The sequence below is a fragment of the Phocoena phocoena genome, chromosome 16 (assembly GCF_963924675.1).
Source record: "Phocoena phocoena chromosome 16, mPhoPho1.1, whole genome shotgun sequence".
NCBI classification, from domain to species: domain Eukaryota; kingdom Metazoa; phylum Chordata; class Mammalia; order Artiodactyla; family Phocoenidae; genus Phocoena; species Phocoena phocoena.
In genome coordinates, this window is record NC_089234.1 from 47,705,774 (window position 1) to 47,731,600 (window position 25,827).

The following is a 25,827-nucleotide window of genomic DNA, read 5'->3' on the forward strand; positions in this document are numbered from 1 at the left end:
CGCGGGTCGGAACTTGGCGCGCGAGCCCTGGGGGGCCGGCCAGACCCCGCCTTCCCGGGCTGCCCCCGCCTCTGGGGCGGGGCCTCGGGCACCGCCCCGTTCCTAGGGGTCCGCGGGCCTTTGGGGAGGGGCCTGTGAGTGGGCTGAACCCGCAGAAAGGGGCGCCTAGGAGACCCGCTTCCCGGGCACCGCCCGCAGCAGATCTGGACGCAGGAGTGCACGCCGGCTCCACACCCACTCGGCTGGGCCCGGCCCTCCCGCGAGTCCAACTCCGCAAACCCCGGCCCGCCGTCCCCGCTGGTTCACGCCTCGCCCCGCGCCTCCCAGGTGCGGGACTGAGGAGGGTGCCCAGGCGCGGACCTGCCTTTGGAGGTGGCCCTCGGGCCACGGCGGAGGCTGCACTTGCCGCTGCTCACTCGCCCTGTGCGCCGCGACTTCTACCCTCCTGGGTCTCGGGGACCCGGGCAACAGCCTGGTTGTCAGTGCAGGTGTTCCGTGTCCTGCGACTGCGGATCCTCCGTGCTGCCCAGAGACCCCATCAGCGCGTTGGACTCTCCTTCCGCCTCCAGGCTGATCGGCGAGGCAAGCTCCATCTTTGTGGCGCACTGAGAAACTTCCAGACTTCACTGGAGCTGATCCTCGGCCTCTCAGCCTTTCCTGAGCCTCCTCAGTTCTGAATTGGCAGCATTGTGCCAGATAATGGTGAGTTCTGTGACTTCACAGAATGCAAAGGTGTCAGGGAACTTAACTACCCATGGAGGGTGGGACAGGTCAGGGCCTAAAGCGTGGGGACAGGAGGGAATGCCTTCTAAGTGACTACATTCATGCCAGGTCTTGGACTACCTAGGATATTTCCCTGTAGTGAGGGTGAGAGGAGATAGGAGTGGGGTCTCAGGTGACCAGAATTGTTGCAGTGGCAGCCAGGTGTATGAGTCACATTGTTTGAGCCCAGAAGAGGGGCAGAGCAGGCTAGATAGGGGAAGAGAGAATCCTTGAGGGACTGAGAGGGAGCCCTGAGTCCCCGCTCCTTCCTTCCTTCCTTCAGTCACTCAGTAACTGTTCTGGATGCCCCTGAGAGGAGAGAGTGTGGAGACATAAGGAGACAAAGCTCTGTGCTTTTCCCAAAGGATTGGGAGCATATATCACACAGACAAGATTGTAAAGGAACAAAATTATGATGAGTCTGAGGTGGGCAAAGTGAGATTCAGAACAGACAGTAAAGCTCTGAGTAACGGTCCCCAAAACAAAAATTTTCTTCTGTGAAGAGAACCCATTAATGAATATGGATATGAGAGATCAAATCCCAAATGTGCAGCTCTCTCAGCCTTAGTGAAATTATAGAATGTTTAGAACAAACCTGGAAAATAATCTGTCCACTTAGAATCCTGTATCTAACTGAACTGCTATTCAAGAGTGAACACAAAACAGAGATATTTTCGGAGGTACAAAGCCTAAGTTGAACACCCTCACAACCTTGGTGAAGGAACCACTAAAGAATGTATTTCAGAAGCAAGGAAACTGAACCCAGATGAAAGGAGAGAGAGTCAAGAAACCATGACTGGAAGTCCAAGATCAAGGTGTCAGCAGGGTTGGTTTCTGATGAGACCTCTCTTCCTGGATTTCAGGTGGCCACCTTCCTTCTGTGTCCCCCACTGCCTTTTCACTGTGACTGTGTGAAGGACAGCACTGGTGTCTCTTCCTTTTCTTATGAGGACACTAGACCTATAGGATTAGGGCCTAACACTTATGACCTCACTTAACCTTAATCATCTCCTGAAAGGCCTGACGTCCAAGTGCAGTTACGTTAAGGATTAGGGCTCAATATATGAATTTGGGAGGAAGGACACAATTCAGTCCATAGCATTTAGTAAATATTAAATAAATTGTATCAGTAGTTTAAAGACTTTACACAAAGAAAACACCAGATATAGGAGATATCATACCAGATATTCAAGAAGCAGACTATTGTGATCACATTCAAAGTCTTCCCAAAGACAACATAAAACACTCCCAAGTGCATTTCAGGAGGCTAGTCTTATGTAATATCAAATCCAGATAAGAGCAGCACAAAAATAGAAAATTACAGGCCAACCTCTCTCCTGAGCATAGGCCAAAAAAATCTAAACTAATACTAAATTCAATCCAGCAGTGTTTAAAAAATATCATGGCCAATCTGGGTCTATTTACAATATGTTAATATTGTTTCAGATGCATTAATTTAATTAGCCATATTAATAGATTACTGGAGAAAAATATATACTTCTCAAAAAATATACAGAAAATTTTAGATAAAATTCAGGACTTGTTCATGATATCTAGCACACCAAGAATATTAGCGAAATACCCTTATCTGATAAAGGATTTCTACCAAAAGCTTTCAATAAATATCATTCTTAATGGTGATGTGTTAAAGGCATTCTCTTTAAAATCAAGCATGCCTCCATCATAGCTCTACTCGTTGAAGAAGTAATCAAGACAGTGGTTGTTTTTTTTTATTTTTATACTGACCCAATGGATTTTACAGTTAAATTTTTAGAATGAGAGAGCTTAGCAAGTTGAGTGAATATATCAACCAATAAATACATTTCTTCACAATACCAATAAACAGTTTAAAACTCTATTTCAAAATGCCATTTACACTAGCAGCAAAAATATAAGGTATTTAGAGAACGCACTTCCAAAAGAAGTGAAGATCTTCATAGGGAAATATAAATGAAAAGCATTGAAAAAGACCTACATAAACGAAGACAATGCCATGTTCACTGATACGAGGAGTCCTGATTGCAGATTCAAATCCCTCCAAATGTATCTGTATATATGTTGATATCATAAACAAACATCAAGAGGGTTTTGGTGGAGTGGAGACTTAAAGAGTTGATTCTAAAATTTGCATGAACGAGCAAATGGCCAACAATTACCCTAAGAAAAGTCAGGTGGGTGATTTACCCTGTACTATCAAGGCTTGCTGTAGCACTCTGCGTATGTTAGGTTAGGTAACTGAACGCCGTGTGTATCAGGTTCTAGTGGGTTATCTTCTGTAACAAAACCCACCAAATCTAATCAGCTGAAAGCACAAACTTTATTTCCCACTCGTGTATCTCAGTGTCCCACATGTACATGTCCATCCCAGGTTCCCAAGAGGGAGCAGCACATCACAGTTACTCAGCTACCGGGGGTGTTGGATTCACCTGAGTCACACCTGGATTCTTGAAGATTCTGTCCAGAAGTGGCACGTGTAACTTCTATTAACGTTTCCTTGGTGGAATCAAGTGCAAGCCTGCCATGAATGTGGCAGGGAAGCAGTCCTCCTCTGCAAGAGGAAGGAACGGTGAGGAGCAGTAATACAATCGTTCACAATACACAATAATTTAGACAGTGCGGTTCCGACGCTTTCAGTATAAACCAATAGACGGATAAAGACAATGGAACAGAGAGCACAGACCCAGGCCCACAACTATATGGAATTTGAAACACATCAGAGGTGACATAGAAATCATGAAGGAAAACATGGAATAGACAACAAGTGATGCTGGGACAATTTACTCTAAATATGGGAAACATGAAATCAGATCCCTGGCAAGAATCAGACATAAATTAATTCCAGATGGATTCAAGACATCAGTGTGAACTCTTTAAAACTTTTAAGATAAAATCTTTAAATCTTTTAAAACTTTAAAACTTTTAAGTTTTAAATCTTTAAGACTTTTAAGATAAAATCTGTTTCAGCTTAACAGGGAAGGATTTCTTAAATAAGATACAAACAGTGCAAATTTTAACAGTTTCACTTAAAAGTGACAAGTTCAACATTTGTCATTAAAATTAAGAACTTGTAAAATAATACATATATGTACATAGAATACAAGAACATATATATATATATATGTATTCAGGAATACATATATGTAAATACATATATGTAAATATATGTATTCCTGAATCACTTTGCTGTACACCTGAAACTGACACAACACTGTAAATCAACTGTACTTCAATAGAAAATTAAGAACTTCTGTTTTATTAAAAGGCATTAAATAGAGTGAAAAAAGAGCCACACACTGAAGAAAATCTTTGCAACAATTGATAAAAGATTAATATCCTAAATATACAAGGACTGCTAAGGAATCAATATGAAAGAAAAACAACTGAATTGGAGAATGGATACAGGCAGAAACAGGCATTTCACAAAGGAGGGAAAATTAATGACCTGAAATCTGTTGAATAGAAGACCAATCCCATCAGTAATGAGGGGAATGCAAATTAAGACCAAAACAGACGTTGAATCAATAGAAAAATATACAAAAATATGACAATAGCAAGTGTCATGAAGGATGTGAAGCAAGGAAAACCTAACAGCCTCTAGGGAGAAGTATACCAGATTTCATCAATTCCAAATATCATTTATTTAAGATATTCCATTATTTAAAATATCACTCAAATAACAAGAACTACAAAACTCACCAACACAGTGCATTTTACCATTTGTAATTTTTGTATTTTCATTATACATATTGAAAGATCTATTTTAGACTTATTACAAATGACCTTTAGCATATATCACTCTTCTTTTGTGCATACAAAAGAAAACAAAATAATTTAGTTAAAGTATTTCTAAAAGTTTTTACATTCACAGCCTGAGTTTTTGAAACATTTTTGACTTAAAGTTGTTAATGCCCACTGTTGATCCATGGAGAAGAGAGAGGCCATCCCCGCTCAGCCCTTTCTGATTTCTAGTCACAGAATTTGTGGGCATAATATAAAAGTTCTTGTTCTATGTCACTCAGTTTGTGGTGGTTTGTTAAACAGCAGTAGATAACTGGCATGCCCTTCATTCACAAGGGACTTTGACATCCTTGCAGGACCTTCTTCCCCTTCTAGATCCTTCCATCCACTGGGTCACACGAATGACCGCTGCAACACTCTACACTCCCAGTTCCTGGACCTCCTCCCCCACAGCGATGTCCTCATCTAAGCCACCTCAGCTGCCCTCTTTGAGCTGACAAAAAGGCAGGATTTCTCCAGGATTTTAATGGCCACCTGAGAGGGTCTGGGATGAGGAACAAACGGAGGCCTCATCTTACTGCCCCTCCAAAGAGCCCCTGACTCCCCCCTTGGATTGTCAACAGGCAGGACACTGAGCAGAGCTGCAGGTCACAAAGTCACCATGCCAACCTTCCTGTCCATCATAAGGGACATCACAGGGAATTCTGCCTCCTTGGGGCTTGGGGGCAGGCCGAGCAGGTAGTGGGCCATCCCCCAAGGCCAGCCATCTTTGCCTCTTCCGCCCTCAGGGCAGGTACAAGGGGAGGCTCACAGTGCCCCATCCTTAGAGGGCTGGAGGGGTGGAGGCTACAGCCTGAGGTGGCCTGGAGTAGCCAGGGTCCAACAGGACTGTAGGTACAGCCAGGTAAATGGAGAGTGGCGGGCCCTGGATGCCCAGCCCTGGGCTCTTCCTGTTGCTGTTGCTGCCCCCTCCACTGCTGAGTGGAAGGAGCTTCCAGCATAGCATCCCAAACTGGAGAAATTTACACCACCTTGACCTTGGGTGGAGAACAATTCACCGCTACCTCAGCCCAGACTGGAGAAGCTTCCACAGGGGCACCAGTCATCACAGGAGCAAAGCAAACAAGTTGCATGACTGCGATGGTGTCTTCGATCTCTACTTCATCTTGGATGCGTGAGTGGCCTCCCCATCTGGCCCCCGAGCTTCTCAAGGCACCACTGTCACCAAGGTTACTGATGGAGAAGTGGTCCAGGGGGATCCCAGGCTCTGAGAGAGGGGAGGCAAGGACAGTCTTGATCAGACCCAAGGAACAGACTTCTGTGGCCTCCTTGTTCCTGGACAGAAAGAAAGCCCCAGGCATTTATTTCCTGGGGCTCTTACTTCTGGAAAGGAAAAAGGTCACCATAAGTTTTCTCAATGGTTCTCAGTCTCTCCATCAACTTGGCCTGGATCTGTGACCTGCACGCCCCTTAAACAGCTGGAGGGGCAGGCAATTGCTAGGAGCTGCCTTCTCAACAGTTGTGAGAAGCTCACAGTGCATTTGGGTTTCTTTTCTTTTCTTTTCTTTCTTTCTTTCTATTTTATTATTTTTTTTTACCCAAATAACCTCTGTTTTTACTGGACCTCAGAGAGATTGGTATATCATCTGTTAGGCATTCTCACAGTGTCACTGCTTAGAAAGTCCTTTGCTTTGCTGCTTTCTTTGACAACTTGGAGACCCACGTTACAACTTGTGTGCACTTTCAGAACAGTTTGGTCTGTGTGAGTGTGGCCCTGGGAAGCCTGTGCTGTGCATTAACTACCTTCTGGCCCTCAAAGAAGGAAAGGGAGGGGTGAATCCTCAGGCTGGAGAGATTGCCTTGGTTCCATTTTCAACTCCTCTGTGGGGCTGAGGATAAAGTTTACTTATTTAGTAGTAACAGTGGCATGACTCTTAATATCATTGACATATTTTATGGTTTCCAGAGTCCATCACTGCACATCTGTTATCCTCAAAACAATCCTGGGAAGTAAAGTGGGAAGGTATATGCATATGCAATCTCCTGGAAAGGGGAACAGACTCCTAGAGGTTGGATGAGGTACGACAGAAGCTGGTGGGGGTGACAGGACTGAATCCTGCTGGATTCTGCAAGTGGGAGGAGGAGCTGAGGGTGTCCAGGGAAGGGATCTACACACCCATTTCCCAGCCCCAGGCCATCAGAGAAGAGTAGGCCTACAGCACGGCCATAGTGGGCCAGGCTAGGCTTATCTGAAGCCACAGCAAATTCCTCAGTTCCAGAGAAATAACATTGTCTCTCTGGGAACTGTGCTCATTCAGTCTGGTTATAGAAACCCTTGCTGTCTTCGAAACCATCTTGATGAGAATATTTGGAGGTTGAGGACAAATTCCCTCCTGATGTCCCCTGCTACTCTTGGGGCGGGGGGAATAATGACCACTGAGGAGGCAGCCCCAGCTTTGCCGTCAGGCAGACTCCACTCATCAGTCATGCGGCCTAGGGCAAGTCGCCTCACCTCTGTCTGCCTCAGTGTCCCCATCTGTACAATGGGGACTTCATACCCACCTCACCAGGTTGTGATGAGGATGAAGGGGAGTTTATATGCTGGTTTGCCCAGCATGTGTCAGATGCAGTCGTGGAGGATGAGCATAAAATAAACTTCCAGGGAAGGCAGAGTCACACACCCTGGGAACTCCCCAGCACTGCAGGGGCCCCTGATCCAGCCCTGACTCCGTGGCTCACTCTCTTCGCATGTGCCCTTTGTGGGGAGGTGGGGTGTGGGTCAGACACCTCTGCTGGTGGCACTCCCAAGGTTCTCTGGATCTTTCATCCATTGGTGAGCAGTCTTATCCATTCTGTCATTCCCTTGTTCATCCACTCACTGAAATAATTACTGGAAAACTTCTATATGCCAGCCACTGTTTGGGGCAGTGGGGATAAGGCAACAAACAAAACTTGAAAAAGTCCTTGTTCTCTTGGAGTTTTCATTGTAGGAGACAAGAAATAAAGAGGAACTAGGGTATTAGATGGGGATAAATCAGGACCGGGGGGAAATCAGGACAGGAGGATGAGAAGTGCTGAGGGAGGATCAGAAGTGCTGAAGAGGTGCTCAGGAAAGGCTATGCTGACAGACTGGGGCAGTGTGGGGGAGGCTCTGGTGATTTTTGAGCAGAGGAGGTGTGTGATTGGATCATGTTTAAAAGGGTCACAGTTGAAGGGTGCAAGAATAGAGCCTTCCGGGAGACCAGTGAGGGGCCTCGTGCAGGGATCCAGGGAGGATATGATGGTGGTGTGGACCAGTAGGTATGGGTGGCAATGATAAGTGGACAGATTCTGGAGCTATTTTGAAATTAGAGGCCACAGGAATCCAGAGAGTGTGGATGGGGGGAAAGCCAGGTGTGTCCCTAGATTGGGAATAGGGGGTAGGGGATTAAAGCAGTTTCATCACCATGTCTTCATCATTATGTGAATAAGTATTATTATCCCTGTTTTATAGATGAGGCAAGGAGGCAGCTCAAGGCCTGGGGATGACCCACCAAAGCCTCCATATAGAATACACGGATCCAGAATTTGAATTCTGGAATCTTAGTCTTTGTTTTCAACAGTTTGATTATAGTGTGCCTTGATGTGGATCTTTTTATTTTATTGCATTTGGAGTTAGTTGAGATTCTTGGAATTGTACGATCATGTCTTTCATCTAATTTTGGACATTTTGGGATGTTATTTTTTCAAATAATGTTTCTGCTTCTTTTTCTTATTTGCTTCAAGAATTCATACAATATGTTTGTTGGTCTGCTTAAGTGTGTCCTACAGGTCCCTTAGACTCTGACCACTTTTATTCATTCTTTTTTCTTTATGCTCCCAACACTAAACAGTAGCAATTGTCCTATCCTCCACTTTGCTGATTCCTTGCTCTACCTAGTAAAATTTGTTATTGAACCACCCTAATGAATTTTTCAATTTATTATTACACTTTCTGCTCCAGAATTTCTCCTTGGTTTTTTAATAATTTATGTTCTTGGTGATATTTATTTTGCTCATATATCATTATCCTGGTTTCCTCTATTTCTTTGTCTTTATTTTCCTACTTCTGAGCATATTTAAGATGCTTTTAAGTGTTTGTCTAGTAAGTCTGATGCCTTGGCTTCTTCGGGAATGGTTTCTGTAATTTTATTTAGTTCCTTTGATTGAACAATGATCCTGTTTCTTTGTATGTTTCACTTTTTTTGTTGAAAATTAGGGTTTTTATTACTATAATGTAGTATCTCTAGAAAGCAGAATTCACCACAGCTTACTGGGTTGTATTTGCTTTTATCTGTTAATATAGACTTGTGTAGTAGTCTGTTTATTCTGAAACTTTTCCAAACTACTTTTGCAAAGAATATGCCTTGTTGTGTGTGATCACTGGAGTTTCTGTTCCACTAACTCTTATTCACTGAATGTATTGACAGAGATTTCCCAAATGCCAGGATCTGAAACAAACATAAAACCGTTACAAGATTGTAAAAAGACCTGGGGTGGCAGGGAGAGGCCACCTCTTCCATTCTTTGCAGAATGTTTCTTTGCTGGGACATCTTAGCTAGACTACCACTGAGCCTAGGGATCAGCCTAAGGTGAAACTTAAGGTCTTCTCAAGACTTTCCTGAACTTTCTCCTGGCCTGAGCATATGTGTCTGTTTTTAAATTCACCTATGCCCACAGCTGATTTTAAACATCCTAATTGACTCCAGCCAGGTAAGGAGAGTTTTACACAATAATTTGTAAGTAAGGTTGACACTGCTCCCTCTAGATCAAGGACAACCTGGGACTGGGCCAGTGATCAAGACCAAAACTGCCACCATGCCAGAGAAGGTGTAGGAGAAATGTGATGAAATATGCAACAAAACTCTTGTCATTTTGAAAATAGCTATTTCTTGATTGCACGTTTGCTTTATTGTTGTAATCCTTTTTTGTTTTCTAGGGCTTCTACAAAGTTAGTGCTGACAGCTTATGGTTGTTTGTTCAGTGTCTCCATGGGGGAACGAGGGCTTAGATTTTCAGATGTGCCATTTTGGTGACATCATTCACGCTACAAGTTTTTGTTTGCAATTTTATTTTCACATTTAGGAGAAACTGAATGAACATAAATTTTAAATCAAACACTATTATTGTTCACAACAAAAATCTTGAGGCCCTTGACCCTTTCCTCCCCACTTTTGATCTCACTTCCCAGAGGCAGCCACTTAGAAATCTTCCAGATTTTTCTTCTGATAATATGACCATGTTTCCAATGCTGTGCTCGTATCGGCTGCTATTTCCTGCTTTTTGAGGTTTATACATTCTCTATTGAGTTCTTATTAGGGGGAGAGGAAAATGTAGCTTTCTGATAGCTCAGCTCCCCTGCATGACACTGCCATAGCCACTTCCGATGTCCCAGCATAGTTATCTCACTAGGATGTTTTGGCCTCAAGCTTTAATATCAGAGATATCCTCAAATTGCTGGTGACCCTCGTCTCTCCATTGTCATTTAAGAGTGGGCACTAAATCATGATTGAAGCTCTGTGTGCCAGAAGCCCATGTAGTTGCTCTGTTCCAAACTGCCTCCTTCCTGGGGACCTGAGGGTCCCTGTAGTATTTTCCACTGCCATGAGCACTCGTGTTCTTCTGCGTTCTAGAATCGAGACCTTCATTCACAATAATCACACACTGAAACCTTTTCCAGAGGAGGTGGGTGGGTTGAAGACTTTTGTTTCCTATATGTCTCCTTTGGAAGATCCTCTTCAGTGGGGGAGAACACAGACGAGAGGAGTAATGAGAAGAAAAGTGGAATGTGGTATGAATAGTTAGGAAAGGAGTTGCCACGCACTTAAGTATAGGAGCTCCTAAGGAAAAGTCTGTATTGTTGTTGGGTTGACAGAGTCTTATGCTTTGCCACCCACAGTTGTCACACACAGCAGTGTCTCCCACATCTGCCAAGTTCAGGGGGTAAATCATGGGGTTTGCAGCTAGTTCTGGGTGCAGGCCCATGGAAATTTTGGCAAATTCCTTGACCTATGAGAGCCTCAGCTTTCTCATCTGTAAAATGGGAATAATGATATCACAGAACTGTTTTGGAATTGGAAATCATGCATGTAACATGTCTGGTATATACGTACTCCATGAATGATAACCATAGTATTGTTAGAATTATATATTCTTAGTGTACTCGCCGTCTCTTGACAGTTCTAGATACAGCCAAGAGGAAGCAGAAGGAATGGTAAGAGAAGGATGCTTTTGGGTATATGGGAATTACACATATAAATATGACATTCAGGATGTTTATGGGCATGGTGATCACTGGAGGTGAAAGGAAGCAGCTCCTGGTGGGTTCCTCAGACTTACAATCCATATCAAAGACATGAGCCAACATTCACTGGGGAAGAGCCCAAAACAGGGCACCAGCCTCAGTTTCATCCCTACCATCTGCAGAACCTTGAAAAAAACACTTAACCAGTGAGACCCACATTTGCCCTCCGTAACCTGCACTAGTGCACACCTGCAGAGGCGTGGGATTGCAAGGACCTTTGAGCCCTGGCCAGTAGGGCACATGGAAGTTCTTCCCACCTAGACAGAGGGGGCATGAGGCTCCTTCAGCCTCCTCATTCTCCATTCAGGTACTAAAGTCAGAGCCAATGGCAGTGAGAAACTGAAAGTAGGGATAGGAAGGTTCCACACCTTTCCCTGCTGGTGGGGTATGATGACACCAAGACAGCAGTGTCCCAGGCCTGGTTCTGTTCCTCGCCATGAGTGTTCCCAGAAAAGGCCTTCAGTGTCCAGAGCGGCTCAGCTTTGCAGGCTGCTAAGAAAGTAGTGAAGTAAAGTAGTCTGAGTAGCACATCCCTCTCCTGCCTGAGGCCAGGGCTCTTGTTGTGGTGTCAAAGCTGGGGTACCAGGAGATCAAACATATCAGAATTGCTTAGGCTTCTCCAACCGCTGTCTCCTCCCTTATTCCTTGTGTATCAGCCGTCCTGGTTTGCCACCCAAAGTCCCTCATCCCCAAGCACACAAGTCAGGTTGGTCACCCTCCCCACCACTCACACTGGTGAAAGTTACCACCAGGGTGACACACTGAGCTTGCTGCGGGAGTGTGGCAGCCTTCAGCTACATGCGGTAGGGAAGAGATGCTAAAGGGTCTGCTGGAAACGGGAGGCAGCAACTCTGCCCACCAGGAGGAGGTGCCTCATCCCTCTTAATCAAGTCTTCTTTGTTTTCAGGTCGGACAGCGTAAGGAGATCCTGGGATGACATTTGCGATTTAGTAGAAAAACTGTTGAAGAGGTTTACAAAGTAAGGCTGGTGTTTTCCTCTGACAGGCAGAGTACACAGCTCTTTACAATCGGTGGGCATGGGAGTCCTTTGGATCAGGAGCAGAGAGCCCAGGGCAGTGTTCTGAAGCAGAAAGAATTACCAATCACTGGTTTTATCAGGTGTCGACATCCTTCTTGGCTCCTGCCTGGGAATCAGGTTACAACGTGGGGGGCACAGTCTGCCCTTGAGGACCTCATAGATGAGGAAACGGGCAAATCGGTAACGCATAGCTAAATACTGGGCTAAAGGGTGCCAAGGACCAAAAGAAAAGAACAAAGGAGTTACTTGCAACTTTAAGGAAAGCAAGTATTCTTAGGGGAAAAAAAAAGAAACGCAAGCATGGCTTCCTAGAGACTGTGGAATTTTGAACTAAATCTTGAAGGATGAGGAAGGACAGGGTAACAGGAACCATCAAGGAGACTTCTTGTGCAGTGAGTGGCCTGTTTGGCTGGAAAGTGGGGTTACTTCAAGGGAGAGCTAGGAGATGAGGCTGAACAGGACAGCATGGGGCCAAGTCCATGGGGCTCATAATGCCAGGCCCTGGGGCTTATGATTTCCTGCTCTGAGCAATAGGGAGCTATAGATGATTCTAGGGCAGGGGTCTGACATGATCAAGGTTGTGCTCCAGGAGAAAAATCTGATAATTATGGATTAAATGAGGTGGAACATGAATGAACCAGGAGAATTGGGGAACCCAGCAAGAAGCTACTGCAGCAATTTCACAAAAGATGAGAGTCAAGAGACCAGAAGACAGTGGGGGAAAGAGGGAAGGATGTATGTGAATGGCTGCTGAGAGGTAGAACAAGTTCTCTGAGATAAGAGGCAGGCAGGGAAGACAGGAGAGGAGGGAAGTGTGGGAAGGTCCAGAGAATTTGACATTAGAAGAGAGGCCAGTGGAGAGGCCCTCATGCAGGAGTTTATAAGTGTCTGCCTTCTTGTGCGTGCAGGGAGCGTGTGCATATGCCTCTGTGTGTGTGAGAGAGAGGGGGGGACTTTGGGGGTGTCGGGAGTGTAGGGATGGAACATGAAGCCATCTCAGCACTCACTTCCAGCAAGATCACACATCTTATAGGCCTCCGAATCCTTCACAAAAGGAATGAAACTTCCAGGATTTGAGAAATACGCAACAAAGCAAAAGAGCTGGGGTGCAAGGAGGGAAATTGACATGCACCCCTCCCTGGCTGCTCATTGATGTTCATTCTGACCAGTGTGCATGGCTGCTTACGAGCTCATCCTTCCTCCCCAGCCCTAAACTGCGTATTTCCCTCATCACCTACTCATCATATGGCAACATTGTCCTGAAGCTCACCTCAGACAGGTAAGTGCCATTTTAAACGCCCAAGGCAGGCCTGGTGGGCAGGGTAACAGAGAGACACGGGGAGCTGACAGTTCCCACTGGGAGCAGGCTGGGCCATCCTGGGCTCCCCTCAGCGTCCACTCTGACCCCCAGCCCCGGCTCCATGGCTCCCACTGACCCCTGGCTGCGCTGGCCCTGGCAGACCCCGTGCTGCTAGACCATCTCCGCCCGCTCTAAGCCCTGCCCTCCACCTGTCCTGTGTCCTCTCAGCGCTCTTCCCTTTCCTGAGAACTGGCTCACTGCAAGGACTCCTGGGATCTGGTGGAGCAGATGTGTGGGCCCTTTGTGAACACAGGCCTGTGTTGGGCACCTGCTCTGTGTGTCACTCTCTGCTCTGGGCCAGTGGGGGAAGAGGGGAGGCACAGTCAGAACCAGGAGGCGGGGGTGGGCAGTGCTGAAGTGCTGGAGCTTCAGTGGAGGGGAGCTTGGTCCCTTGGTGGGTCTGAGACAAGGGAGCCCATGAGTGTGGGCTGGGGTGCAGGAAGGAAGGATCACACGCCAGCATCCTAGGCGGGCCGCTGGGAGGGCCCAGCGATGTGCCCAAAGCCCTGGAGGTGGGAAGCTATGGAGCTCCTGAGTAGCCGGCAGGGTCCGACGCTCATGATACAAATGACTGGAACCCAGTTCAGTCGGTGAAATACCAAAGAGAGGTTGAGGACATTTAGAATTGAGTGGGTCCAGGATTTGTGGCACAGAGCCGTGTTCGGGAACTTGGAGAGAAGCCAGAGCAGCAGGTGAGCAGCCGCAGCAAGGCTGCAGGGGAGGGAGTGCTGGTGCCGGTGCATGGACACAGCACTCCGCATGCCTGGCTCCCTGGAGAAGCAGGGGCTGTGCTTCCTGTTCAGTGAGCTAGGGGAAGGCGTGGTTTTGTGCATGTTCGAGTTTAGAAGAGAGAGACCAGCGTGGGTTTGAAGTGGGAGAAAGGAAGTCCATGGGGAGGGATGCTGGCAGGTGGCAGAGAGAGGCGGGGGCCTCCGGGGGAAGAGCTGCCCGTGGGGGAGAGGAGGACCACTGCCCCCTCCAAGGCAGTGGGCTCAAGACCGAGACCGAGAGAGGTTTGGTGAGGCTCATGGAGGGCATCCCTGGTCCTCTCTGGAGAGTGTGGGAGAGGAAGTCTTCCATGACAGAGGGTTCAGGAGAGGGAGTGGGGCTCAGGGGAGAGGAAGAGATATGAAATCCTCTATGTGTGTGTGTTGGGATGGTGGGGGGGCGGGTTACCTACCTACGAGGACAGCTCAAAATCAACCATGGCCCTGATGCTTCCAGCTCGGGAGGAGCCCACAGAATCTCGCTGAGAGCAAGGCTCAGCCCGGGATTGGGCATTCCCAAAACTCCCTAGGAGTTTAGGAGGGTGTGGCAGAGGGCTGGGGTGGGTCCTGGTGTATAGGGTAAGTCCAGCAGTGGCCGATGGGATCTGATACGAGGTGTGACTCTGGTGGGTCTGCAGAGCGTGTGGGGCCAGGACTGGGACGAGGGATGGTGCTTTCTGAGCCCTGCCACTAGGGGGAGCAGGCTGAGGATGGCGCGGTCCACGCAGGGCTTGCTCTGGGTGCTGGAGAAGCCAGACGGCACAGGGCTAGGAAGCCCCAGGGGTGATGGCGGGGGTGGGTGAGAACTGGGAAGAGGTGGAAGGGGCTCTTATGGTATGAGAGGGGTATTTTAAGAGCAGGAAGGATTAGCGAGGGTGCTGGGAGCCTGGTGTCCCTGTATGAGAAGAGCTGGGAGGGCAGCACTAGGGAGAGCCACTCAGGTGAGAACGTTGCCTGGTGACTTGAGTCCTGGGCAGGAGGCTGGGGAGGGCTGAGAGTTTCAGGATATTGCGAGGTGCAAACGACAAAACTGAAATCTTCCAAAAAGCACCAAGACCTGTATTTATGCTAGAGTAGGCAAGGCCTGCTTTGGCCTGCCCTGGCCATTGGTCCCAGGTCTCCTTTCCTCCTGAACTGGGTTGAGTAGGTCTGGGGCTCTCAGATCGCACCTCGCGGCAGAATCCCTTCTGCGCAAGGCAAGAGCCAGCCTTCAGGGACCATGTTCTCCTTAGACTTGCTGTGACAGCTCAGCCCATCACACTACATTAGCCTGAACCTAAGCCCCACCCCTGGTGTGTCCCAGTCCCATCCCCTGCATCTGCTTTAACAGAGGCCGACTGCCCATCCCCATGGCAGCCTGGGGCCACTTCTCTTCCTCCCACATGGACGGGCCTCAGGCCTCTTTCCCAGCTTATGGTCTCTTTCTTCAGGAGCACATGAAGCCCAGGAGCCCTAGACTCTAATGGAGCATCCTGACTGCTTCCTTTAGTACCGATCCAGAGGGGGAAGTGGCTTGGAGGGACCAAGTCCACCTCACGAGTCTGTGGCAGGGGAGGAGGGCACAGGGCAGGGGTATCAGCAGAGTGACCTTTCCAAACTCAGCCTTGCCTGTTGGAAGGTGATGTGCCCTCACCAGGGACCCCTTAGGTGCCAGCAGTACCGCCAGTCACATTGGGGGTGCTGGATTCACAGGTGCGCAGCCATGGGTGCTCCCCCCTCACCACGGACGGTCAAGGCAGGGCCCTTGCTGAGTCCCCTGAGGTCTGCATGAGCACATTGAAAGCCAGGCCCTACCCATGGGACCAGCAAAGCAGCACCCTCCACACTCCCTGAATGGGGCACAGAGAAGGGTTAGGGTTAGTTCTGTCAGTGTCAAAGACACAGGCAGAAGGGTCACGACAGGGTGGCTAGTGTCCTCTCTTGTCCAGGCAGGTCTGCACAGGGCAGAATGGCACCAGGACAACTGGAGCTGTTTTATAGCAATCAACCCTCCTTGCTCCTCAACCCTCTTTTCTGATTTGTTTTCAGAAATGAGCTAAAATATGGTCTTAAAAGACTCCGGGATGTAGTGCCCTCAGGACCCAGAAACATGCAGGCAGGACTGAGAAAGGTACAGACTCTACGGCTAAGGGAATTTACCCTGCTTTGTCAAGTTCTTAAAGAATTATTGGGTCATCTCACTGCCCACCCCCAACATTCCTTCATTTTGTTGCAGGCAAATGAGCAGATTTCGAGAGTTTTCTACAAAAGTAAGTTGCCTGCTGACATCACTGTGCTCAGGTGGGACAGAGCCAGGCCTGGGCCTCAGCGAGGGCTGGTGCAGACCCACCTTGGCCAATCCTAGCGCTGACCTTGGAGCGAGTCCCTTGTCCTCTCTGTGCTGCAGGTGCCTCGTCTGCACAGTGAGGATGAAAACCACCGCCAGGGATGCTTCCGAGAGCCACATGGCTTCATGCATTACATTCCTGGTTCTTACTAGATATCAAATGCTTGACCTACGGTTGGGCTGCATGAAAAAGAAACGAGAACTTCCAGGGATGGCGAGCAGACGGGGTTCAGTTTAGGGAACAGAGACCTTGGTGTCCCCCTGGCTGCCCACACTTTGTCCACCACAGCTCTGGCTCTGCCTCCTTTTCCCTTGAGCCTCTTCCCTCCGGTTGACTCTCATCCTGTGACTGTGCCTCCACCAGTGGAAATGGCTGTACTTGGCCCAGACCACCTGCATCGAGACTGTAGGGTTGCAGCCCTTGTCAGGAAGGATGCATGGGCTGCTGGGGAAAGGCGGGGAGCTGGGCGGGGGCTGCTGCCCAAGCACCTTGACCTCGAGTTCTGAATAGCAGGACCCACAGAGCCAGCAGGAGTGCCTGCCGGCGCCGCCCAGGACAGGGCCCACTGCCCCCTGACCCAGGGGGTGTCTTGTGCAGTCGCTCGGCTGCTCCTCCCTGCGCTCACCTGAGAGGCTTGTCCTCGTCCAGTGAAGTAGCTGCAGTTGCCTTTCAGGGCAAAGGCCGTGCCACCTGCCCATAGTGAAGGTCCACTAGGAAGGGCTCTGACCCGGTCTCAGGCTCCTCGTCTGTCAAGTGGGTCCTGGGCTGAGGCCCCTTCTCCCTCCAGGCGCTCTGGGTGGTGGGTACTCGGGTCAGGGTGGCCTCTCCCCAGGAGGAGGAGGTATGAGAGCAGTGCTGTGGGCCTGGCAGCCTGAGGCAGGTCACTCCAGGTGCCTTGCTGACCAGGCCACTCCCTGCTTCTTCTGCAGACAGGAAAGCTGCCAGCCTAGTTTATGCTCTGACCGCTGGACCACTGCTGCCATCGACATTACGGGATGCTAAGAATGAAGTGAGTCTAGTCCATCATTAACAGTTTTGTGCCTCATGTATTTGTGTATTTTATACTAAAAATCTTTCTTCTGTTAGGCCAGCAGGCTTCGGAATATGAAGACCAATGTTTACTGCCTGGGTATAAAAGACTATCAGAGAGACCAGGTAATTCAGAACAGGTAACCAGGTGCCACTCTTGAGCCCAGTTGGAGAACGCTTTCAAAGGCAGTTGTCCCAGGGTTCCCCAGAGGATGGCCCTCTACCCGTCCCAAGTGTTTGGACAACAGGTAGTCACAGCAGATGAACAGCCAGTGTTGTGTAAAGCTACACACCATCGGTGTGGATGGAGGAGCTTTCTACTTGCCAAGGGTGGGCTGCTGGCCGATGCCAGGGTGTGGCCATTGGAGTCCAACACGGAAAGAGGCAAGAGCCTGTCTTCTCGGATGGGATCTGCTGTGTCCTCAACCCTTGGCTGTGTGCCAACCATCTCCTCTTCCTTGCAGCTGATTCAGATTGTAGAAGGAAAGACCCACATGTATGATGTGCCCAAATCCAGTGATGAGGAAGCCTTTATTGTATCGGTGAGTGTGGGCTAAATGTGAGAAGGGGGAGGGGGGCTTCTCACCACGGTCACGCCTGTCTCGCCCTGACCCTGCCACCCATCTGTCTGTTCCAGCTCGTGGGAAATTCCTGTAAGAAAGTTATGGGTAGGAACACATTCTATGCCTGTGTAAGAGGTACGTGCTAGAATCACTGTTCTAGACTGAATGGCGTTTGTGCATGTGTGGAGTGAATGTGCCTGAGTGTGTCCATTTGAGGGTGGTGTGTGTGTGTGTGTTTGGTGTGTGAAGTGTGTGTGTGTGTGTGTGTGGTGTCTGAGTGTATGCTGTGTTCATGCAGGGGGTGTTTTTACAGAAATATGTTGTGTATGTTATCGTGTGTTAAGTATATAAGTAAGTGTGTGTTTGTATAAGGCATGTCTGCCAGAGGTTGTGGTGTGGATATTGTGTGTAAGTACATGTTCTTCCAGTTTTATTGAGATATACTTGACATACAGCTCTGTGTAACTTGAAGGTATACCACAAAATGAGTTGACATACATATGTTAGGAAATAATTACCCCAGGAAGTTGAGTATAATCGCCTTTTTAAAACTCAAAACCAGGGCTTCCCTGGTGGCGCAGTGGTTGAGAGTCCGCCTGCCGATGCAGGGGACAAGGGCTTGTGCCCGGGGCTGGGAAGATCCCACGTGCCGCAGAGCGGCTGGGCCCGTGAGCCATGGCCGCTGAGCCTGCGCGTCCGGAGCCTGTGCTCCGCAACGGGAGAGGCCACAGCAGTGAGAGGCCCGCGTACTGCAAAAAGAAAAATACCTCAAAACCAAAAGCTTTATTTAGACATAAGAAAAATAAAGCACAGAGTGCCTCATCCTGTTAAGAAAAAAAAAGAAATAAGAAAGGATGCTTCTAAACCCTGAACAGAGCACTAGCAAATGAAGTCCAACAATATATGAAAAGAACAACACCTCAACACTAATTAAGGATCACCTCAGAAATGCAAGTCTGATTCAGTATTTAAAATATCAATGTAGGGACTTCCCTGGTGGGCCGGTGGGTAAGACTCTGCACTCCCAACACAAGGGCCTGGGTTCGATCCCTGGTCGGGGAAATAGATCACACATGCATGCCACAACTAAGGAGTCCACGTGCCACAGAGAAGATCCCGTGTGCTGCAACTAAGACCCAGTGCAGCCAAAATAAGTAAATAAATAAATATTTTAAATAAATAATTAAAATTAAAAAATAAAATATCAGTGTAATTTAGCACATTAGCAAAATGGAGAAGGAAAACATGATTATTTCAACAGATGAAAGAAAGAATGGGACAAAGAGCTCTGTGCGTGCCGGCTCGTGAGTCCACATCACTGGGATTTGTGGAGCTGAGGTGGGTGGATAAGCACACGCTCCCACTGGTAACAGCACACAGCTGGATGCAGCTGGACGCAGACCCAGGAAGCTGGGCCTGGCCGCGGTGCTCTGAACTGCAAGGCTACAGTGCAACAGGCCATGGGGTCACACAGAGCAGTGTTTATATCCGAGCTCTGCTGCCCATGGGCACGAAACCGGCGCAAAATGCCGAGTACCTGTGAGCTCCACTTTTGTCGCCAAGAAGTAGAAACAGCAACACCCACTATCAGGTCTGCAGTGAGACATAGATGCAGTGGAGCTCACAGTGACTGGCATAGGATCTAGAAGCCGGTGGCCCTCACCAACAGGAGCTGCCACTAACACTTCCATCACTGACCCCTGGTGCTGCCCCCACCCCCGAGCTGAGCCCAAGGTGGGGAGGGAAGTGGTTAAAGAACATCCAGGATGAAAGCGTCTCCAGCTGAGCCCGCTGTGGGTGCCAGCTGTGTGACTCCTCCTGAATCCCACACTGTGACCTGCAGTGCGAAGTGGGGACATGGGTCACTGCTTCTCTGGTGTCACGTCTGAGCCGTGCAGCACCCTGACAGCTTCAATTCTCTGATTATGTCCCTGGGACACACACAGGCCTGTCAAACCACAGGGGAAGATGCCCATTGTCATTCACGCCCTGTGGTGGCTCAGCTGAGGTGACAGGTGCCCACCGCACACCCTCTGCAGGCGTGGCCCAGCACTGCTGCTCTGACCTTTACAGCTGCTGTCATCTTGTCAAAAGCTGCCACACAGCATGACTGTCACTTGGAGGGAAAGCTCAAGGCAGGAACCTGGGCCCCAAATAAAGTAGAAGAAGCTGTTCATCAGGCTGTCGTTCTGAATAAGTCAGTGGGCCGGGTGTGGGGAAGCCGGGAGTGGGGAGCATGAGGCACGTGGCCTCTTCAGCCTCTCGGTCTCCCTCCAGGACTAGGCAGAGGCCTCTGCTGGCCTCCCTGCCTCCAGGCCTGTGCTCCAGCCATCCTCTGCACAGGGCCTGAGGGGCAGAGAAGGCCACTTCCCTACCCCAGCCTGACTATGGAAGCTGAGGCCCCTGAGCCAGACAACCAGACCCTCCAAGGTCCAGCCTCTGCTCTAAGTCCACCTGCTGCAGAGGCTGGGGGCTGGGGGGACTGGGCTCCCTGCAAAACCTTCCTTAGCTTTACAGGGTCCAGCCCACGCAGCCTCACTCTCAGAGCGCCTCAACCCCGAAGTCTTTTCTGGTCAGCTTGCCCCCTGGCTTCCCACAGCCTTTGCTCTGTTCCTGTCATTAGTCACTTGTCACCCAGTAGGAACCATGACTTCTGCCTCACTGTGTCCATGGTTTTATTTTTAAATTTTTATCATTCACCTCATATTTTTCTTCCTACATTTTATTATGGAAATTTTCAAAACTACAGCAAAGTGGAAACAATTGTACAATGGACACCCCTCTCTCCACTACCTGGATTTACAATTTATATCTGACAACATTTTTCTTATCATTTATCACGGGGCTACCTCACCTCCAAACCCTTCATTGTGCATATCTTTACCTGGTAACAATTTTTGTTAAGATTTCTCTTTTTGAAATACAGCAAACAAGTGTTTCATTTGATGACTTCTGACAAATGCACACACCTGTGTAATCCCCAGCGCTATGAAGACTCAGAACATTACATTTGCCCCCAGAAAGTCCCCTCAGTTCCCTTCCCAGGCAATCCCTTCCCCACCCCCTGGAGGCAGCTACTCCCTGATTTCTTCCTCCTCAGGCTAGTTTGCTGCTTTAGAACCTCTCCTCAGGGACTCACAGGGGATGAGCGCGGGGCCTGGCCTGCGGCACTGCGGCACTCGGCACCATAGGAGGACACAGTGCAGAGCAGGGCTTCCCTCTGAGGTCCGGCATCCAGCTCTGCGTCATGGCCAGAGACCTTCTGGGGGCGTGGGGGGTGGAGGGGGTGGGGGTGGGCAGGCTGTGCGGGGCAGGAGGACCTGCGGGATGAAGGCAGGACACACTGCGCAGACGGGGACACTCCTGCAACCAGCCTGGTCCAGGCTGTCCCCCACCGTGATAAGGTCCCCCCTTGTCCCATCCTGCTCTCTCCAGAGATAACCACAAAGAGCTCAGCTTTTATATGTAAAGCCCTACCTAAGTACGCTTTACAAGGATATTTTTACATTAATGGGATCGTGCAGTACATAGTACTTTCCAGCCGTCTACATAGTATTCCATTGCATGGATGGAACAGTCTCTTTCATGGGCCTCCCTTGATCAATAGTCAGATTGTCCCTAATAAGTCGATGCTAGAAGTCATGCTGTAGGACCATCCTGATGCTTACCTCTGAGAGTTTGGGAAAGGAATTCCCTGGAGTCAAGACCAGACATAGGCCTGCTGCCTTACGGGGACACCCAGATCACAGCTGGCCGGTGTCCAGTTTCTCTCAAAGTGACTGTCCCAAGCAGCATGTGGTGCTCCCAGACCCCCACCCCCCCAGGGCAGGTCGCGTCCACCTGTGCACCTGTGTCAGTCTCAGGCAGATCAGATGCCCTCTTCATGCTCAGCTCCACCAGCCTTCTCAGGGAGACGCCTGCCTTCCCAGCTCCTCTCTCTGGAGCCCACAGCTGGCCTGGTGTACAACTTTTCTTCCAGAGAGAAAGCTCTCTGTTCCAGAAAGGATCAGTATCCCACGGGCTGCTGGTCCTTCTGTCTCGATGGGCAGCAGCAGTGTATATGGGAAATACAGCCCTGCAAGCTGATTTTAGTCCTTCCAGCAACTTCATTTTTTTTTTTTTTTTTTTTGCGGTACTCGGGCCTCTCACTGTTGTGGCCTCTCCCGTTGCGGAGCACAGGCTCCGGATGCGCAGGCTCAGCGGCCATGGCTCACGGGCCCAGCCGCTCCGCGGCACGCGGGATCCTCCCGGACCGGGGCACGAACCCGTGTCCCCTGCATCAGCAGGCAGACTCCCAACCACTGCGCCACCAGGGAAGCCCCCTGCAACTTCATTTTCATCCTGTAACTGTTGGAGGAATTGGGTATGGGGTGTTGGGAAACAGAAGAGGCTGCTACCTGGACAAAGAAAATTCTTTTATTTTGAAGTCTCTTCTGCTCAAAAATCTGAAACCACCACCCTGCCTTCCACTTTGGAGACTTGCCGGAGTTCAGAAGACCCCCTTAGGGAGCGGCGGTGCCTGGGGCACAGGGGGCTCTGCTGCAGAGGTGAAGCAGCACCCGAGCGGGGCTGAGGGCAGCAGGAGACACAAGGAGGAAGGAGGGTGTCCAGGCGGAGGGCAGCGTGCACTGCTCCTGAGGGTGCGGCACGGGTTGTGCGCTGGGCTATCAGACGGCCCTGCACTCGGCTGCCGCCCTCCTTCCCGTCACCTACATGGAAGAGGAGGCTGTGTCCAATCTTCACCGTAAGGCTGGGACTGGCCATGTCCCTAATCGGGGCTTTCTGGTTCCATCTCACAGCCCAGTGAGCTGAAAAACCACATATCAGGGTATCAGGACATGTCCCTGGAGAGCAGGGTGATAGATGTTTGGAATTAAGACAGGAGTGGAGGAGGTGTAAGTGGGTGCTGGATTGGGTTCTCAAGATCAGATCCTCACCCTGAACCTGCCAGGGGTTGGGGGGTACCTCCTGCCCTATCTTAGCTCCAGTTTCCCTCTCTGTAAAGCTGGAATAGTAGATCATGCCTAGCTCATGGGTTCGGGAGGTTTAAGGAAGTGTAAAGATTGATTGGTGCACAGTAGATGACTGCTTGTCGGGGATGTCATTTTGGATGAACACAGGGTACATGACTTGGCCTGGCACAGATCTGCCCATTTCTGGTTCCTCTTGGCTTTTTGTTTGTGGCAGGAAGGGTATACTGGCTCTTTTTGCCTCATCTAGAGCCTGACCTCTCCATATTCAGGCAGCTGAGGTTTCCCTTCTCTGACTGTATCTACTTACAATATGGTTTATTAGTTTAGAGTTATGCTTCTTTGCAAAAAATAATCCTAAAGTGTAAATTGCAAAAATAATCCTCAAGTGAGACTAAGGGGCAGCAGCCCTGCTCAGGGTGGACCAAGTTGTGTTGACAAAGGTGCGTATGCAGGACACAGTCCCAACTGCTTTTTCCAGGACAAATACGGATTCCCGTGTCATGGTGAGCAGGGCCTTTATGAAGTGTGAGCAGTGAGGGTGCAGCCTGGCAGATTTGGGTTCAGAAGCAGCATTGTGCTGTTGGCCACTCGGCATGGCATGGGCTGTGTCACTTAGGGAAATCAAGGCTGCCCTGAGTGGGCCACACGTCTGATTTTCTTAGCACAAGGTAATCAGGTCACCTTCCTTGCTCTTTTTCCAAACCTCAGTGCTCTCCCCATTCTCCCATGTACTTAGGCTCTTCCAAGGGCAGGGTCACTGCCATCAGGTGCCCTTGGAGGCCAGGCAAATACCACAAGTAAGAGGCGTGGGCCAGGCCAAGCCAAGGACGATTGGCTGCAGTGAGCGGGGTCCTGGAGGGAAGTTGGTTGCTGGGCCATTATGGAGCTTTCCGATCCGAGAAGGGCAGTGGCCTCTAGCCCAGTCAATGGTCGCCCTGCAGAAATACAAATCCACTGATGCCAGATGTTCCCACTTTTCCAAAGAAGCTAGTAATCTGGATTATTATCCAGATTACTAGCAGACTATTACTTTTTTTGAAAATTTTAAAAATTATTTTTTATATTGAGGTGTAGTGATTTACAGTATTATATTAGTTTCAGGTGTATAACATATGGATTCAAAAATTTTATGGCTCATACTCCATTTAAATTTATTATAAAATATTGGCTATATTCCCTGTGAGGTACAATATATCTTGTAGATCATTCATTTTACACATAGTAGTTTGTACTTCTTAATCCCCTACCCCTATCTGGTCACTCTCCCCTTCCCTTTCCCCATTGGTAACCACTAGTTTGTTCTCTTTATCTGTGAGTCTGTTTCTGTTTTGTTATATTCATTTTTGTTTTATTTTTTTCAGATTCCACATATAAGTGATAACACAGTATTTATCTTTCCCTGTCTGACGTATTTCACTAAGCATAGTACCTTCCAACTCCATCCATGTTGTTACAAATGGCAAAATTTCATTTTTTATGGTTGAGTAATATTCCGTACTGTGTAATATTCCACACATATATACATATATCGCATCTCCTTTATCCATTCATCTGTCAATGGACATTTGGGTTGCTTCCATGTCTTAGCTATTATAAGTAGTGCTGCTATGAACATTGGGTTGCATGTATCTTTTTTTTAAATATCTATTTATTTATTTGGCTGGATCTGGTCTTAGTTGCAGCGCGTGGGCTTCTCCCTAGTTGTGGGACGTGGGCTCTAGAGTGCACAGGCTCAGTAGTTGTGGCACACAGGCTCTCGAGTTGTGGCACGCAGGATCTAGAGTACATGGGCTTAGTTGCCCCATGGCATGTAGGATCTTAGTTCCCCGACCAAGGATCAAACCTGCGTCCCCTGCATTGGAAGGCGGATTCTTAGCCACTGGACCACCACGGAAGTCCCGCATGTATCTTTTTGTATTAGAGTTTTCTCTGGATATATGCCCAGGAGTGGGATCGCTGGATCATATGATAACTCTATTTTTAGTTTTTTAAGGAACTTCCGTGGTGGTTATACCAACCTACATTCCCACCAACAGTGTGCAAAGGTTCCCTTTTCTCCACATTCTGGCCAACACTTGTTATTTGTGGTCTTTTTGATTATAGGCATTCTGACAGGTGAGAAGTGATATCTCATTGGGGTTTTGATTTGCATTTTTCTGATGATTAGTAATGTTGACCACCTTTTCATGTACCTGTTGTCCATCAGTATATCTTCTTGGGATAAAAAATGTTTATATAGGTCTTCCGCCCATTCTGTAATCAGGTTCTACATTTTTTTGATATTGAGGTGTACTCCCTGTTTATATATTTTGGATATTAACCCCTTATCTGCCATATTACTTACAAATATTTTCTCCCATTCATTAAGTTGTCTTTTCATTTTGTTGATGACTTCTTTTGCTGTGCAAAAGCTTTTAAGTTTAATAAGATCCCATTTGTTTATTTTTGGTTTTGTTTCTTTTTCTTTAGGAGACAAATCAAAAAAATATGGCTACAATTTATGACAGAGTGTTCTGCCTCCTTTCCTTTCTAGGAGTATTATGGCTTCCAGACATATATTTAGTTCTTTAATCCAAAATGAGTGTATTTTTGTACATGGTGTGAGAAAATGTTCTAATTTCATCTTTTACATGTAGCTCTCCAGTTTTGCCTGCATCAGTTATTGAAGAGATTGTCTTTTCCCCATTGTATATTCTTGCCTTTTGTGTCATAGTTCAATTGATCATATGTACATGGGTTTACTTTGGGGCTCTCTGTATCTATGTGTCTGTTTCTGTATAGTACCATACTGTTTTGATTACTGTAGCTTTGGACTATAGTCTGAAAATAAGAAGCATAATACCTCCAGCTCTGTACTCTCCCAAGAAATTTTTGGCTATTTTGTATTGAGAAAGTATGCAGACTTTTAAACATGGGGTCCAATTGTTTGAAGACACTTGAAAAGTTA